The sequence below is a fragment of the Amphiura filiformis genome, chromosome 19 (genome assembly GCF_039555335.1).
Source record: "Amphiura filiformis chromosome 19, Afil_fr2py, whole genome shotgun sequence".
Taxonomy (NCBI): Eukaryota; Metazoa; Echinodermata; class Ophiuroidea; order Amphilepidida; family Amphiuridae; genus Amphiura; species Amphiura filiformis.
Genome location: NC_092646.1, coordinates 44088579 through 44102018, shown reverse-complemented (window position 1 = coordinate 44102018; position 13440 = coordinate 44088579).

Genomic DNA, 13440 nt, shown 5'->3' with positions numbered 1-13440 from the left:
CGTTGGCTATATTATTACAACTTACCCTGTATTCTACTCAGTGTGACAGCATATGCGTTATGTGAAAGGTGTTTTCTTTTGGTTATGTTGTTTCCTTTGCAAGGAAGGTGCCTCATCGAGAACCAGAAAATATGGTTTTATAAGCAAACTCATTAATTCTATGTTTTTTGTTTTGTTGTTTCTTTTGAGAGTTTAATAAAAACCCAAATACAAATAAGATGAAGTTTGAATAATTTTCCTTTGTGATCAGTGATCATAAACAACGCTAGGAGGGTGAGATAATCAGTCCCAGAACAACGCCAAATATGGATTAAAAGACCTTTGACCTTGGATGTACAACAGCATGTTATGATCTAATGGGAAACTGTGCACATCAACAAACACCATTTCTATCAACAAGGCAACGGCCGATATAATTTGAAACCACATAAATTACTATTGTCTGTCCAAATAACTTAGACACCCGGTTTTTAGGATATATTTCGAAAAGTTTTCACTTTGGCAAAAAGTCATGAAAGAAAAGTTGCTAAACACGGTCAGACCTAACAGAAATTATTAGTAAAGCGATGAAAAAATATTCTTCCTTGTCTACTTTTATTCAATTTTGACCGATTTACAGCAAGATATCTGGGTCCAGGCGACTATTCCTAATGACTTGAAACTTTTGATGGGATAATCTATTTACAGTAAGGGGTGTTTGAACATTGTAGTCATGCATATTGATCAGTAATGACACCCTTTTTCTTTGATCCTTTTACTAATCCACAATAATGGCGGTCTACTCAAATGCATTCAACAAAAGCATGTTTGCAATCACCGCGAGAGGTCGTCTCACACGCATAACAAATACACTACGATCAAATAGGTTGATGACAATATTTGATTGAATGGACTGTGGATTTCGGTGAAGGACACCGGTTCAAATCCTTTGTTTGGAGCCAATCAATAATTTCATGCACAACCTCTATAACTCAAAAGATGTCACAGTTGGTGCATTATAACAAATGATAGGGCAAGTTACTGTGCGTCTGGAGTGTATTGTGAATTATACTCCTCACCAATAACATCAGAACATTCATAGGGCATACAATTTGTATTTTCTTGGAATTGGGCCAAGCCAAAAGCATGCACAGAACAAGATTCAAATACCGCGCCGAATTGTTGTAATTGGTTGAGGGACAACTGGGATCACTGCGTTAGTACACTAAGAATAAATATACCAATAAGAGACACTGTCTGCATTTTATGAACTGAATTACATTTTTCATTTTTATAAACTGTTTTTGGTGAGGAGTATAATTAATTTACTATTCATCCATGCACTATCCAAAATCACAATACCTACAAATCTGTATAATGAGACCTTCCAAAATAATGGTACCCAACTTCTACCGGATTATTTTTAAAGTGTTGAGAAAAACCTTCCAATTTCAATAGAATTTCTGGTAAACTTTCACTCAATGCTTTGGAAACACAAAAATCCCGTTAGGTCTCAGCGAATGTTAACACTTTTCTTTCATGACTTTCCTTGAAAGTGGATATTTTTTCAAATAAGTAACAAAAACTGGGTGTCAAGTTAATTGGACAGACAATAGAGTTGGTTCTTATCTTGCATTTGGACCAAGCTTTAGAATATCGACTGTTGCATTTTGAAATAAAACAAACCAGAAATTTATCACCCATTGTAAAAGATATGGCACATGTACCGAATACATGTACATACATTGGCTGACCTTGTGGATTTCCTGGCCCAGCCATGCTAACCACATAAGGAGATTATACGATTAACCTAGTGCAGCTATTGTCATAGCAGGGTATTTTTATGTAATACTCCTGAGTCCTGATCCATTTTTGGCGTTCTCTTGGACTGATAATGAGAATGCATAGGTCAACGTATTTTGGTAACTTGGTAAGTAGCTGTAAGTAAACATGTTGTCCTATTTGTCGCGTTAACTGGTAATGATTATCCTAGATTAGCCCTCGTTTCAAGTTTTCTGTTTCGGGAGCTCTATTGTTCAGAAACGAAAACGCAAGGGATTAAGTAGGATGGTGTGTAAGTTGACTTCATTGTTACGTTTGGGGCATCATGCTTCTCATTTGAAGAGGTAATAATAGGCGCTGTCAATCACACTTATGTCTGTCAATCAAGGTTGGATAAGTCAATTATATGCAACACTGGCGTCTCAAGTGAGCAATCTTACTCACTCTTACGTTAAAAAAGGCCTCCTGCCTCTTCTCCTCTCGCTTTCTTCTCTTTCTAGTCTGTCTGTCTCTCCCCTCCCCAACTCTCACCTGTGCCATCTTTTGAATTATGTGGATATCTGAATTATATTGGATGTTGTATTTCCTTTACCCTTCTCCCCCTCTCACTGTTTTAGCAGTAGGCCTATGATCAACGTGTAAAAATCAAAATAAACGGAATAAACTCCTCCCTGCTCTGCTCGCCCCCTCTCTTCTCTCGATCTCCACTCCACTCCACTCCACTCCACTCCACTCCACTCCACTCCACTCCACTCCACTCCACTCCACTCCACTCCACTCCCCTCCTCTCCTCTCCTCTCCTCTCCTCCTCTCCTCTCCTCTCTCCCCTTCTTCCCCCCCCCTCTCCCTTCCCCTCCCCTTTCTCTCTGCTCGCCCCGCCTCCTCTCCCTCCTCTCCCTCCTCTCCCTCCTCCTCCTCTCCTCTCCTCTCCTCTCCTCTCTCCTCTCCTCTCCTCCACCAGATCATCTCCTCGTCTAGCATCCCCACTCTCTCATATAATATACATTTAAAATAGATTTTGAGTCTGGCAATTTTGCCTGAAGCAATTATCAGATTACCAATTCCAATGAAAGAAATCCTATTAGTTTCACTTCAACGCATTTCTCTGGTGTTGCATATTACCAAGTTTTAAGGCGTATTTGGGACGAAAATAATTCCCCGTTTAATCGCTACATAATGATAATATGACCGATTTTTTCGCGATTGCACGAACAAGTACGTAATTCTTGGCAACACTGATTACTCGTGTTAATGTATATATTTCTACGTTGGGCAATTTTCACAATTTACTCCCGCTTAGGCTGGAGTACCTATACACCCAACGCAAGTCAATTGAAGCCGTACAATTTATCGCGAATTTACGACCGTAAAATTTAGACACTTCTTTTGTCTAGATTAGCATCAACCCTCTCATCTCACTTTTTTCCTGCCAGAAATTAACATAACTCCCGAAACCGAAACAGAAGTTATCTTCGTTCAACTTTTCTGTAGTCAACAAAAGACTAGAATAAAAGGATTGTTCACACGTACCATGCTAACACATCAAAATAACAATGAGATCCGAAACCGAAACCGGAAACCGAAACAGAAACAGAAAAGATGAAAGGACCCTTAGTATTCTCAGGACCGTGTATGCAGTCAGCTACCTGCACAACGGATTCTTTTGTTCTGCAAGGCTCACTCAGTCATTTAATGAGGCAATACAAACGATCGAAATTGGTGTTGAAATGAGCAAAATTTTGAGTTACACCTTTTCAGTGTAAAAATTTTTTCTCAGCCAAATGAAAAGCAATAATTTTCATTTTTTCAGTAAATGGCTGGAAAAACTATAATGCTTGATACTGATTTTTTTTTTTAATCCTGGTGTTAAACTTAGGCCTGAAATTCAGTCATTTAGTGTAAGATATTCGATTTTTATAGGCTTCAGCTCGGCCCGCGAGCTTTTTCTTGGATCAACCTTTTAGCTTTTCAAAGTAATATAGTTCGCTAATGAAGGATTTTCCCCAACTTTCTAAAGCACATCACCGTGAGCTATATATCATAGTTTTGTCAGAATTTCCGTTTTGATTTCACCATCTTTCACTGTGGCTGAAAAAATTTCTAAATCAACACGTGAAATCTGAAGGCTAGTACTAGCATTGTGGATCGATATCCCTGGGTTTAATAGGAATACCGGCATGGCTATAGTGTTGCCAGAACTTCAATATAGCAAAGAAATTCCCAGACCTATAGCGCTCCTACTGATCATGTTTAACCAGAACACCCAATTGGGGATTTAATCGCTGGTCGGGCAATTGGCTTTCAATGAAAAATTGACCTGGATAACAACAAAGGAAATATCGACTATTTCAGCTGGTTGCTCTCGAGATAAAAGTACTCACCATTGCCTACTTTTACTTAGTTTGACATTTTCGGAGACTGAATGGAAAAAGAGTAAAACAAAAACGGAAATTCTGACAAAACTATAACATATAGACCCACACGATGTGCTTTACAGAGGTGGGAAATATCTTTCTTTAGCAAACTATGTTAGTTTGAGACACTAAAACATGAATTCCGTAAAAAGCTCGCAGGCGAATTCAAGGCCTATAAAAATCAAAAATATCACACTAAAAGACACAATTTAATGCTTAATTTTAACACCAAGAATAAAAAAAAAAATGTATATCCAAGCACCAAGTTTTTAACTGACATTACTGAAGAAAAAAATAAATATTGCTTTATATTTGACCGAGAAAATTAATTTCATAGCAAAAGGTGTATCTCTGAATTGTGCTGATTTTTACATGTATCGATCGACTTTTAGCACGACTAAGCATTTCTAAAGAATTGGTTGTCCAGGCGGCAGACTGTATGAAGGGACTGAAAACGGGATTATTGATAGCTATTGTCAAGCTATTGTTATCAGATTATCTTTCACGACCTTCGATTGTATGCGAGTTGCGCCTAGGGCGCGATGTTTGAATTTTATTATTTACTCATGTTGCTCTACAAAATATCAAAGACACATCAAAGTATTCCAATATCTTTTTAAGTTATGACAAATTGTGTAAAATGTCTATCCTTTGTCGAAAATAATTTCTGTGTATAGCATCGAAAATCATTTACATAGGATTTTGGAGACAAAATGTGATAATTTTGTGGAGATACAGAATGCTAGAACAAACAAAATTATATTTTTTCTGGAATGTGTACACCGTACGCTTGGTATTCCTACTGATTTCGATACTAATATATCTTAAGATGATGTTCTTTGAAGATTTATGTTGGCATTAGCAAACATGTAGCAGAGAGTTGATATTCTTGAGAGGGCACTCTATTCACGTGGTTTCTTTTCCAACGCTAAAAGATCACGAATTTTGGTGGCTTGCAAATAAAAAGTGTCCGCACTATCGATTGATTACGTAACTGTTATGAATAATTTATTAGGTTTTTCAATGCAATCGCCTCGACCCATTAATACATATTATCTGTATTTATCAAAGTACTTGGAATAGCAATCCGATGAGTTCACTGAACTACGCCCTAATACTGATGGCGTTTTAATGGCGTTTAATGGCGCTAATCCTCTCCATACACAGATGAACAAATACAATAGATGAAGGTCAACACGTATGACCTCCTATGTGACATGTTATATGTGATGTACAAAAACCTGAATATCATAAAGATCAGTATTCGTTTGTGCATATGAACTGCACATTTACGTTGCTAGATATTACTCATTATATATAATGACAAATATTGGTATTATGACAATACGGTATATACATTGTATATAAAACGACTAATAGATCCTACTATCATGGCGTCAGGTCAATGTTCATCATACCCCGTATGTTTCTTAAAATTCATTCATATTTGAGACAAATTGCTGTGCCAATTTTATTGGTGCACAAGTAGATCCGTGTTTTTTTAATTTTCATTTCCTTTTAATGAAAGAATTAAGGTTTTCCACTGCACGGTGGCCACAAGGGTGATACTAATTTTAATGCTATATTTTCAAAACGAATACGTGCTCCTGGTTGGCTCTATAGCGATTTCACAGAAAAGGTATTTCTAGTGCAATGCAGCGTCGGACTCTAGCTGAGAGCGTAGCCTAAGTCATTCCGGACTCCAAAAGGGCTCTCCATACACAAATGAACAAACACAAAGGAGGGTAGTCTCCTCCGTGACCGGCTTGATTTCGATGGAGTGGAACCAAATTGGCTGCGGAGGAGACGGGTCATTTTTCCATGCAAATTTTTCAGTGTCAGCCGCCTGGCTGGTCGATCCAACACCTATTGCATTATTTACGTAACATTCTATAGAGGGTACGTATCAAGCTATTGTGATAATAATGTAGTCAGCGTGTCTTTGATGTGGATCAGACTTGCCGCCTTTATTGCCAGTTCGTTTATTTACAGGTTTATTATTATGAGCAAAAATCGTGTTTTTCATGATTATGTTTCAAGTATGTCGTTTATATTCGGAAAAAAGTGACAGGGATGTTAGATTTGTAATCCATAATTACAGAAATCCAATCAAAATATCGATTTCTACCCTATACTTACAGATTTTCTTAAACTTCAAAATATTGAAAATCATGCATTTACTTCTAAACCGCTAATTAGCAGTAAAAATTGATATGCGCACTTGACACATGCGTTACATTATAAAATTTATCCCGTATCTATTTGTGTGCCCGGGGCTGCCCGAAATTGCTGTTGACCAGAATGTTCCAGAGTCGGATATTATTTTACATTCTGCGTAAAATGAATCGTATTTCATTTCGTTTTCTGTTTTAAAACTGCTATCTGAGAATCTAGCATATATACATTTAATCGGTAGGTTTTCACATAATTACATACCTTTAATAAAATTGTATAAATTAAACTAATAGCATTCTGATCATTTCGTAGGGATTTGATAAATCTGTTTGTGTTTATAAAACTAGTCATGCACTGCGGTAATATAACACAGCCCATTGTCAGGACTTAGTACACGTCCTCGTAGGCTTACTGTATTTTGCGAAACGAAACGAAACGAAACGAAATGAAACGAAACGAAACGAAACCGATTTCTAAGGTGTCCCTTAACTAGTTTATGATTTTTATGATTTGTTATTATTCATGTGTTTCAATGACCTAGATTAAATTATTAAGCATTTTAAAGTTTACCTTATCCAGGCATTATAGTTGACTCATCTTGCATTAAGTTTTTTTTAAATGTTGTTGTTGAGAAACGTGTGAACATAGATGAATGTGAAGAACTGTCCGCAAGAACATCTCAGGAATTGCAAGACACGCAACCGCGGAATATAAACCTTGTACACTCTGACTGCAATGGCGTACACTATGGTGCAATGAGCCCGTTTCGCATTTTAGTAAATGCGAAACGGACGAATAACTTTTTGCATTAAAATATTTTGGGTAATTTCTTTGCATAATATCATGTATCTTGACAACACGCATTCCTGTGGTAAAGATCAAAGGTCACATCCACATACTTTGGGTGCAATGAGCCCAAACCACTTTTTAATATGAAATCATAATCTCATTAGGCAATAAAAAAAATTATTTTAAAATTATTGATAGCTAATGAAGTTGACCTTGACAAGAAATGTATGCATGCAAAATTTGAACTTGCTGGTGTTTATACTTTGGGTGCAATGAGCCCGTTTCGCATTTTTGTAAAATGCGAAACGGACGAATAACTTTTTGCATTAAAATATTTTGGGAAATTTCTTTGAATAATATCATGTATCTTGACAACACGCATTCCTGTGGTAAAGATCAAAGGTCACATCCCCATACTTTGGGTGCAATGAGCCCCAAACCACTTTTTAATATGAAATCATAATCTCATTAGGCAATAAATTTTTTTTTAAAATTATTGATAGCTAATGAAGTTGACATTGACAAGAAATGTATGCATGCAAAATTTGAACTTGCTGGTGTTTATACTTTGGGTGCAATGAGCCCGTTTCGCATTTTTGTAAAATGCGAAACGGACGAATAACTTTTTGCATTAAAATATTTTGGGTAATTTCTTTGCATAATATCATGTATCTTGACAACACGCATTCCTGTGGTAAAGATCAAAGGTCACGTCCCCATACTTTGGGTGCAATGAGCCCCAAACCACTTTTTTAATATGAAATCATAATCTCATTAGGCAATAAAAAATTATTTTAAAATTATTGATAGCTAATGAAGTTGACCTTGACAAGAAATGTATGCATGCAAAATTTGAACTTGCTGGTGTTTATACTTTGGGTGCAATGAGCCCGTTTCGCATTTTGTAAAATGCGAAACGGACGAATAACTTTTTGCATTAAAATATTTCGGGTAATTTCTTTGCATAATATCATGCATCTTGACAACACGCATTCCTGTAGTAAAGATCAAAGGTCACATCCCCATACTTTGGGTGCAATGAGCCCCAAACCAGTTTTTAATATGAAATCATATATCTCATTAGACAATAAAAAAATATTTTTTAATCATTGATAGCTGACCTTGCCAAGAAATGTATGCATGCAAAATTTGAACTTGCTAGTGTTTATACTTTGGGTGCAATGAGCCCGTTTCGCATTTTTGTAAAATGCGAAACGAACGAATAACTTTTTACATGAAAATATTTTAAGTAATTTCTTTGCATAATATCATGTATCTTGACAACATGCATTCATGTGATAAAGATCAAATGAAGTTGACCTTGACAAGAAATGTATGTATGCAAAATTTGAAAGATCAAAGGTCACATCCCCATACTTTGGGTGCAATGAGCCCCAAACAACTTTTTAATATGAAATCATATAGCTCATTAGACAATAAAAATTATTTTTTAATCATTGATAGCTCAAGAAGTTGACCTTGACAAGAAATCTATGCATGCAAAATTTGAACTTGCTGGTGTTTATACTTTGGGTGCAATGAGCCCGTTTCGCATTTATAACTTTTTACATGAAAATATTTTAAGTAATTTCTTTGCATAATATCATGTATCTTGACAACATGCATTCATGTGATAAAGATCAAAGGTCACATCCCCATACTTTGGGTGCAATGAGCCCCAAACCCCTTTAATATGAAATCATATATCTCATTAACCAATGAAAAATTATTTTAAAATTATTGATAGCTAATGAAGTTGACCTTGACAAGAAATGTATGTATGCAAAATTTGAACTTGCTAGTGTTTATACTTTGGGTGCAATGAGCCTAATGCGAAACGGACAAATAACTTTTTGCACTAAAATATTTTGGGTAATTTCTTTGCATAATATCATGTATCTTGACAACACGCATTCGTGTGATAAAGATCAAAGGTCACATCCCCATACTTTGGGTGCAATGAGCCCCAAACAACTTTTTAATATGAAATCATATAGCTCATTAGACAATAAAAACTATTTTTTAATCATTGATAGCTCAAGAAGTTGACCTTGACAAGAAATGTATGCATGCAAAATTTGAACTTGCTGGTCTTTATACTTACAAAAATGCGAAACGGACGATATATGATATTTTGCAAAGAAATTACCCAAAATATTTTAGTGCAAAAAGTTATTTGTCCGTTTCGCATTTTACAAATATATTGCAAAGAAATTACCCAATATATATATATATAAAAAGTTATTCGCCCGTTTCGCATTTTACAAAAACTAGCGGGACAACCGCGCTTCGCGCGGGTCCCCGCTAGATGAGTAAATGGGAGCGTTCACTATAACAGGAAGAATTACTGAACAGGTAGAATCATTGAAAAGGTATATTTTATTTAACTAAATCTGTCTCTTATTACATTTTCTTTTTTAGTTCTTCTGCTAAGCTTGTGATTTTCCGTTTCCATGTTATTTATTTATTTAACCCGTTCCCATTATTTTCTAAATCTGTTATTTGTTACATTTCCCTTATAGCTTCTTTGTTTATTTGCTGCTTGTTATTTCCTGTTTCCATGTTTTTATTAAATTCTGTTCTCATTGTTTTAGCTTCTTTTTTTCTTACATTTCCTGATTAGTTTCTTTCCTTCTTTGTTTCGTGCGCGTTTCATTTAGTTACTTTAACCCTTTGGCCTATTACTCGTACCTTTTTTTGTCCTCATTTTAATTTTATTTTTCTTTATAGTATCGCTTCATGTTGTTTATATAACACACATCTTTTTCCCGTATTTCTTACGTCCTCTCATAGCGTGTCTGCGGACGTGTTCACCTGTTATCATAATCCCGTGACCCGTCCATGTACCTTTTAGTCCTTTATTTTTCCTTCTTTCCGTATTATCATGTCCACTGGTCTCTGGCTCGCAAGTCGCGTGGCTCTGCGCCGTTGCGCATTACGCACGCGGCGCTGACGCACTGCCGGCCAGCTGCAGTGAACAAAACCGGGAAAACCCCCGGTTTTAACCACATTTTCACTGATTTTAAGGCCAATTCTTGACCGTTTTCAACCAAATATAGTTTAAACACGTTCCCGTATATTCCCCGATCTCCCGTGTGAATTTGGTGACATTTGGATCGAAACTGACGGAGCTTTTACGTGGAACCCGCCACAAACTCACAACATTCGCCTATTTTACAAAAATGCGAAACGGACTCATTGCACCATAGTGTAGGCCATTGCAGTCAGAGTGTACAAGGTTTATATTCCGCGGTTGTGTTTCTTGCAATTCATGAGATTTTCCTGCGGATAGTTCTTCACATTCATCTATGTTCACACGTTTCTCAACAACAACAACATAAAAAAAAACTTAATGTAAGATGAGTCAACTATAATACCTGGATACGGTAAATTGATTAAATTATATTATCTTTAAAATGCTTAATAATTTAATATAGGTCATTGAAACACATGAATAATAACAAATCATAAAAATCATAAACTAGTTAAGGGACACCTTAAAAATCTGTTTCGTTTCGTTTCGTTTCATTTCATTTCGTTTCGTTTCGTTTCGTTTCGCAAAATACAGTAAGCCGTCCTCGTACTGCTATTGATTTTTAAGCGGGAACTTTGATTTTAGACATGGTACACGTTGACCATGCATTGACTCAATTGTTCCCCTTCCACCTGTACTTCTTTTGTTCAGTATCGCGGCAAGTATGATACTCACTTTGATGTAGTATTTGACCAGCTTCCATGTCTCTTACTTCCATGAATGGATGGAAGGCGTTTCCAGTCCCTCCATACAAGCAAGGTCATGGCAAGGTCCCTGGTATCAAGGGGATGACACTCTTATTCACATTTTCATTTTACAACGCAAACCTATATCGAATCCCGGTGGTTTGCGAATAATGAAATGTCCGCATCCCAGATCAATTAAACCCTGGTATGAATTATTTATTAGCTTTCGCACGATCTGTTTTGCAATAACATAAAAGCACTTCAAATAACAGCCCGTTGAGTTCAATGAACTACGCCCTGAAACCGATGGAGAAGTGCCCCGCAAAGAAGCCCTCCCATTGACCTCTATACAGGTCAGTGAGCTCTCCATACACAAATGAACAAGTACAATAGGACAAGGCCAGCACCTATGACCTGCTTAGTGACATGTTATTTTGAAGTCTTCTAAAGCTTAATATCTTGAAGATTAGTATTCGTTTGTACATATGGACTGCGCATTTATGATGCAAAATATTAGGTCTTATATAAAATTAAAAAATATTGGTATTATGACACACGGTATAGGTGATATAAAACGACTAATAAAATCATGTCATTATGGCGTCATGTCGAAGGTTCATTATATCCCGTAGGCCTATGTTTGTCCAAATTAATTAATATTTTCAGAACAATTTCTATACCCATTTAATATGTACTCAGGTGGAACCCGACTTTTCATTTCTTTTTATGTAACAAATTCAGGTTTTTCCATTGCGCGGGGCCGGCGGGCAATACAAATTTAATGCTAACATTGAATAAACGCGGAATTAAGAATATGCGTTTCTAGTATACAGCGTCTGACTCTACCTGAGGACCTAGCCTGAGTCCCATGGGCTCCAAGAATGGCTCTCCATACACAAATGAACAAATACAATGAAGAGTCGCCATTGCTCTCCATACACAAATGAACAAATACAATGGAGTGTCCGACTGCCATGCAAATGAGCCAAGTGTCCTCTCAAGGTATGCTCTGTGCTGGTATTCTATTCCAGTACCGTTTCCTCTGTCTGCTGAGAAATTTGTGTCCGCCATTATTTATTAAAGAATCTCCGCTTCAGTTTGAACTCGCAAAAGAAAGTAGCTTAAAGCGAACCACAACCAATCAGCTCGCTACTTTGTAACCAATAGGCTATTGCTAAAGGAATTCATACTCATTGAGTTCAGTTTACGAGGAGGCAGCAACTTTCGCAATGAAGAACTTGGCTGTTACGTTATTGGTGATCTAGACTGCGGAACTCAGTCCTCAATGATAGTCAGTCATTTATCTTTTGGTCGTTATATGACTATCATTTGAGGGACTGAGTTGTTATAATATATCTTCCGAGGTGCAATTTCAGACAATAGCTGGGGATTAGTGGGGCAGAGGTTATCTATTGAATCCTTTCATGACCACTGAAGCATAGTCAAGTCTGCCAAGGACACTCGGCACAAATTGAAAGACCATTTCTACTCTCGACAAAAGAATGCATGCATGTCAGGTCATCGACACCAATTTGGTGTTTGTTATGACACCAATTTGGTGTTTGTTATGCTCCTCGAAATTAGTACCTTACAGTCTATATCTGTTGGTGATCGTAGTATTGGCATGTAAGTAAACATGTTTAGTTCCGGATCAGGGTCTGTTGTTGGGGGGGGGGGCGTTTCGGGGGCAAAGATATCGAAATTACCGGGACATTATTTGGGACCCACTTCTAATGGGAAATGTACGCGCGAAGCTCCTGAAATTCTTTTCCTTTTACAATATTTTAGTCCAACAGCAAGGTGAATAAGAGTTTACCAGACAAATCTGCATGTTTACACTATTTTAGCCAATGAGGTAGACCAGAGGGCCGATATTTGTTCAGAATACGGCTATACCCGCATCTTTAAACAGGGCTCATAATATTTGACCGACGGGGTTTACGTACACACGGTAAGGTATATGCCTTAATAGTCAAGTGCTATCAGTATACCAACTCAGCGCGATGTAGCTGCTTTATTTGTGGAGGATCGGCCGGCCCTTTGTTTTAACATTTTCGGCCCTAGTGCCCATGATATTTGACCTATGGGTTTCATGTATATGTACCTATGTATAGATATGATGCCCTAGCGCCCTTGTAGTGTTATAGCTAGCCCTGTCACTCTGGTGACACTATTATGTGAGTGGACACTACGAATGAGCCGTAAACTCGGCAAATTGTATTCTGAGATACAGTGCAAAAAGTGCCGCAAGTCTTATTCACAGGTGTCTCAATTAGCCGCGACATGTTTCTCATTTGATAGCGTTTAAACCAATCAATAATCCTATTGCTGAAGAGGATAATAATCTTCTACATATAAAATCATTAAATAGTCTTTGTTTGCTTTGGCTAAATCCTGGTGCGTTACAATTGCATTGTATTTTGGTTGGGTGTATATACACAATTAACAATGAGAGGACATTCCTGTACCTCGTTAACTCGGGGATGATTTTGATGCAAAGGAGCTTCAAGAAGACCTTAATACATTGGTCGAATGGGAGAAAAAGTGGCAATTATGTTTCAATCCCTCAAAGTGTTTCATA